This window comes from Colobus angolensis, unplaced genomic scaffold (genome assembly GCF_000951035.1).
Source record: "Colobus angolensis palliatus isolate OR3802 unplaced genomic scaffold, Cang.pa_1.0 Scaffold442, whole genome shotgun sequence".
In the NCBI taxonomy this organism is placed as follows: Eukaryota; Metazoa; Chordata; class Mammalia; order Primates; family Cercopithecidae; genus Colobus; species Colobus angolensis.
The window spans coordinates 429,449-435,496 of NW_012117844.1; the positions used below are offsets into that span (position 1 = coordinate 429,449).

General features: G+C 38.8%; 1 pseudogene across 1 annotated transcript; it reads right to left on the reverse strand.

The window, feature by feature from the left end:
• Window positions 1–4,883: 4,883 nt before the first annotated feature.
• LOC105522848 lies at window positions 4,884–5,421 on the reverse strand (annotated as a pseudogene). The gene has a single exon (XR_001003502.1). The product of XR_001003502.1 is annotated as a 60S ribosomal protein L35a pseudogene (transcript).
• Between the last annotated feature and the right edge of the window lie 627 nt (window positions 5,422–6,048).

Consider the following 6,048-nt stretch of genomic DNA (forward strand, 5'->3'; position numbering starts at 1 on the left):
ACAATTAGAGGACTTCTGAAAAATCTTCTAAACATTTGCCTCTTGTATATAAAATCTCATTCAGAATGATTCTAAATGCAAGGAGACTTTGCTGATTACATCCCTACTTTAAGTAAATTATTATTCAATGCTCTAGTTTTCCATAAACTTTTCTTTAACCTCCTATAATTACTGTAGCTACAAAAAAGCCTTGTATTTTAGCTAACTTGTGCCATCTAAAGGTTATATTAAGAACTTCTTTGGCCAAGAAAAAAAAATAATTTTTTTTCTGCAAATCTTCGCAGCAGACTTTCCGCAAAATGAATTTGACAAAATTGTTTTGTGTAAGGTTAAAAGATAAAACAGGTAACAAGGGTTTGAGCATATGTTATTGATATTATTTCAAATTAAGATAAAGGAGAAAATTAAGAAACCTCTGAAAGTCTTAGCTTTATCAATTGTGGGATCTTAGGCAAGTTATTTTAACCTCTCTGACCTCATTTCTCATTTATAAGACAAAAAGGCTGAATATAATTTCAAAAGAAACTTGCTAATGTAATTTTTTAATTTTATGAAATGAAAAACTTAAATTTCTAAGTACGTGAAATTCAAGGAAATGGGTAGGTTAAAAGCGGGTTAGTGTATTAAGACAAGTAAAATAAGCTCGAAGATTTTACACTCCTTTTTCTTCTTTTCAAATAAATACTGCAATTCACAGGATCCCACGTGTGTGTGCGTGTGTGTGTGTGTGTGTGTGTGTGGTGTTGTATATAAACACTTTGACAGATACTGGCCAGCTGTTCGTCAAACAATTGCCTCTTTTCTGGGAATATGGTGGTGGTGTACATTTTCCAGGCTCACAATTAGACTCTGACGATGTGATTGAGTTCTCCCCAAAGGAATGTAATTGGAAATATGTATGCCACTTCCATGTTAAGCCCATAAAAACTTCACACGTATGACTGTCCATGCTCTTCCTCCTTCTGCTACTTGATGTGGACATGTGTGACAACTTAGAGAGGAACTAGGTGTCCCAATTACCATTGGGAGGAGATTCACCTATCAACCAGAAAAACCCACTTAGAATTGTATGTGAACAAGAAATAAACTTATTTTATGTGTTAGCCATTATGTATCAGTGGCTTTGTTACATCGGTTAGCCTCTAATAAAACAAGGATTTTGAATTCAAATTGGCCAAGGGCAGATTTATGCTCCTTCTTTCTGGGATCCCCTTAAAAAAATGCCAGATCTAAAATCATGTGAGACATATGACTTTCTAATTTTACTTGTGCTGTGAACTTAAATAAGAATGTGCAAATCTTGTCACCTCAAGAAAAAAAAAGAAGAAAGCACCATGAGCCATTTTAAATAGGATGACACAATACGAGCTAAAAGGAAAGTAGAAACAGCCTCTAAGGTAGCCCTGAAGTGGCTCAGTGCCTAGTACAATGTCTTCTTGCACACAACTGATGTTCAAAAATATTTCTTGAATGAAACAATTAGTGAATGAATGAATGGCTCACAAATCTAATTATTTCTGAAGTAGACTATGAAAAAAGGATCTGTTATGTGTGCCATAGAATGGTTGGATTTTAATGCATTCAGGACAAGACTGTTATCAGCAATATCTGTCAGCGCAAAAGAAAAATTCTATTCATAGTCGGTCATGGTGGCAGGTGCCTGTAACCCCAGCTACTTGGGAGGCTGAGGCAGGAGAATCACTTGAACCCAGGAGGCAGAGATTGTAGGGAGTCGAGATTGCACCACTGCACTACAGCCTGGGAGGAAGAAAGAAGGAGAGGAAGGAGAGGGAGGAAGGGAGGAAGGAAGGAAGGAAGGAAGGAAGGAAGGAAGGAAGGAAGGAAGGAAGGAAGGAAGGAAGGAAGGGAGAAAAGAAAAGAGAAAAGAAAGAAAAGATTCTATTCCTAATCCATACTCCACTGGCTTGTTGGTCCATCAGTAAGCTGGGGTATTTGAACATTCACTCAATAAACCCAGCCTAAGCTTCCACCATGAGCCAGGCTGTGTTCTGCCCCCAGGGGAGCACATCCCCTCTCTCTAGCGCTCCCCACTTGGGACCTGAAAACTTTTCAGGGAACCTCAGCAGGCTCCCAGCCTCCTCTGGGTTCTTCAGTATTATCACCCTGCCACAATGTAGGTAGGACTGGCACAATGATTCAGAGCACAGACTCTGGAGTGAAAACACCTAGGTGAAAACTTGCCTCTGAAATTATTATTGGGAGTTTGGGAAAGTTCCTAAAGCTCTCCTTCCCTGTAAGTAGGAATACTAACAACACCCACCTCTCTGGTTGAGGATTCTTTGAGAAACTCCAAGTTTAGCACACTGCTTGGCACATACTAAGTTAAATCTCAGTGACGCTTAGATATTATTTCTCTTCTTTGAGAGATAAGACTTTAAAATGGCAAGAACCAGTTGAAATAACACCAGACAGCAAATCATAATTCCTAGGTTGTAGTTTCAGGACTGCTGCTAAATAGATATTTTAATGTCATTTAATGTCCCTGAGTCTCAATTTTCTTATCTTTTAAATGAGAGGGATAGCCAGACAACTCGCATTTCTTCTCTCAGCTCTATGATTTCCTGACTTATGTCTCACTCAGGTCTCTACAATCTAAAGCTCAACACTTTGTTCTATACATAAAGTACTAACAGACAATTCCATAACCTCCCTCTGACACCTACTCCAATTATTTTAAGCCATGAGAGTTCACTCCTGGCATCTTTGCCATATGGGAAAATGTGTAAGAGGAAAGGCAGGTGGAGCCCAACAGAACTACAGTGCCCTATCAAACACCCTGAGGGCAGATGTTATGGCCAAGTGTGTGGTATCCACAGACGCATCTGCAGAGAGCATCAGTATCTCTCAGAAGCTGCCACATTCATCTCCTAGCAAAGCACCTCAGGCATAAATAGTAGAATTCTAAGCACAGAAAGCACTCAAGAAATATCGGTTGCTTTGCTTATGTAGAATCCTCATTTTTTGATCCTAATGAACTGCATTTAAAGAAACTAGAAGAATAAGTATGTTTCTTCCTTCAAGCAAGGAATTATATAATTTGTTTTCCTAGAGCCAGCACACAGTAGATTCTCAATATATGTGTGTTTGATGAATTTAATCATTCTGAATCTTCTGGCCCGTGTTGAGGAATTCAAGCTACTAGAATCTTAATTTAGGATTTATATCTCTCCTAATAAAGTTTGTGGTTTATCATTATAATAATGTGCCTCAGTGAATCACTTCTCCCTGTGCCTGTGCCCCTTTTTCAGTGTGATATTGCTGTTTCTCTGATGAAAAGGTGAGACTTTTTCCTCACCCCTTTGAATCTGGGCTGACTTTGTAACTTGCTTTGACCTTTAAAATGTAATAGAGGTGACACAGTGAAAGTTCCAGACCTTTGACCTCAAGACTCCTTAGAGCTTCTACTTTTGCTCTGTTAGGACCTAGCCACCACGGAAAAAATCTTGGGGTTAAATGCCAAGGAGAGACTATGTGAAGAAGGAGGTCCTACCTTTGCAATCATCCCTGTCAAGGTCCCAAACATGACAGTGACACCATCTTAGACTCTCCAGCTCCAGTAGAACCAGATCTGTGAGGGAGTCTGAGCAAGACCAGTAGAACTTCCCAATCTGTAGAATCATGAGATACAGTAAATTGTCATTGCCTTAAAACACTGAGTGTTGGGGTAGCTTGTTACACAGTAATAAATAGTCAATACAAAACTATTTCTGAACCCTAATCACAACAGTCCCAACATAAGAGGTTTTATAAGAATTTGATTATAACAGCAGTTCTATGAGACAAAGAAAGGAAAAAAGGGGCAAAATATTAAATACATAAAATACCAGATTAAGTCAATATGCAAATTATGCAGGAAATAAAATTCAGAAATTAAATAACACACTATATTAGTTTTGGGGCTCCACAGAAAACAGTTTTCCAAACTGTAGACTTATTTATTAGTTATTACTCATTGTTTTAGTTATTTATTTCTGCATAACAAATCACCCAAAAGCTTAGTGGCTGAAAGGATAATAGTCACACGTTATTCTCATAATCTCTGGGGATCATGTATATGGGAGAGGCTTAGTTGGGCAGTTGTGACTCAGGGTGTCTCATAACTTTGCAGTCAAGGTGTATGTAAGGACTACAATCATCTGAAGGCTTGACTGGGGCTGGAGGATCCACTTCCAGACGTCTTGCTCATGTGGCTAGCAAACTTGCTCCTCTCCTTTTGGGCCTCTCCTTGCAGCTCTGTGTGTCTTCACCACATAGCAGCTGGCTTCCCCCAGAAGCAGAGAGATTCAAGAGACCAAGGCAGAAGCTGAAATGCCTTTTATAACCTAGCCTCCAAAGTCTCACATCTTCACGTCTGTCTATATTCTATATGGGCACACAGAGCAGCTCTGACTTAATATAGGAAGGTATTACACAAGGGCAAGGATTAGTATGGATCCTGTTAGGGAACCTCTATTGCCAAAAAAATTGAGAACTCATACTAAAAATGCATATGCATCAAAATCATTAAAAATAATATTAGAAAGTCAAATCAGAAACCATAAACAGGCAAGAAGGGAGCTATTTTTGCCTGGGCCTTCAGGTAAAATATTTATTACAAGTCTACAATTTCTTAAGAAAAACCCTTGAGAGCAGATATGTTTCAGAATTTATAATTTTTTGATTCCAGAAAGGTAAGGAGACACATACACCATATATTACACAATACCCTCCAGTAGGGCCAGGAGCAACAATGTAAAATCAACCACATTGTTATTTATACAGCAAAATGTGTGAATTTTAAAACTAAGTAGAAAAAAGATTTTAAGTGGTCTGACAACCATTTAGGTCAGATTTTGACAACAAAAAATTTTTTTAAGCCTGGGTTTTTTTTTTTTTTTTTAAGGTAATAAATTCTTTAATCCACTTAACAAAAATACAAGAACACAAATCCACGTTTATTTATTGATTTTTCGTTAGTTTAAATCCTTGAGGGGTACAGCATCACTCGGATTCTGTGTCCAATGGCCTTAGCAGGAAGATTGCTTCGGAATTTGGCACGAACCATGCCACTGTTTCCGTGGGCCCGAGTTACCTTTCCCCAGATTACTCTGGTTTTGTTTGGTTTGCCGCCTGGAGTCACTGTGTTGTTCTTTGCTTTGTATACATAAGCGCATCTCTTGCCCAAATAGAATTCTGTTTCATCTCGGGCATAAACACCTTCAATTTTAAGAAGAGCTGTGTGCTCCCTTTGGTTCTGGAGACCCCGCTTATACCCGGCAAAAATGGCCTTGGACCACAGCCTTCCAGACATAGTTCCTTTTAGAAGTCCCGTTCCCAGCAGGCCGGCGACTCACCGAGGTATAGGAACAAACCTACTCCGGTTATTTGTCCCCAGATTTCAGCAGCAGGCGCTTCTCTCACCTCCACCAAGCCTGGGTTTTTAGAGCTTTTTGGATTTCTGAATTGTGGGTAAAGAATTGTGAGCCTGGAGAAGTTGTAAGCTCACAGGTTCGGGACATATGGCTACAGACTGTCCTAGATTTCATGCATCCATCCCTATTTCCAGGCCTTGCTTCCCAACAACACCCTTCTACTGCTGATCAAGTTTGTCACAAACTCAAATTCTCAAAGCTGACCCATTCATATTTAGGGTCTCCTGATGTCATACTTCTCTGCCATAGATTTTGATCTGGGAGCTAGCTTTTCATAGTACCCAGCTTATCCCCAGTCAAGACAAAAAAGCATAGAAGTTGTTTGAGAGTAACCAATGTTTTCCTTACATCAAATCCTGATAGGAATTTAGTCAAATGTCCTATCATAAATACACACTTTTAGTTTGATAATGGAAACATCCAAAGCAAGACACAACATCCCCACAAGTCACAAAGTAAATGATTATTCATTTGTATAAAATAAAAGTATGAAATTTCTAAGCAGGGTTAAAAGACAACTGACAGACTTGGAAGTTTTACAGCATGTAAAATAAAGAAAGAATTAATGAGAGCTCTCCAAGTTAACAGGAAAAGAACAAAAAACTAATGAACAGGA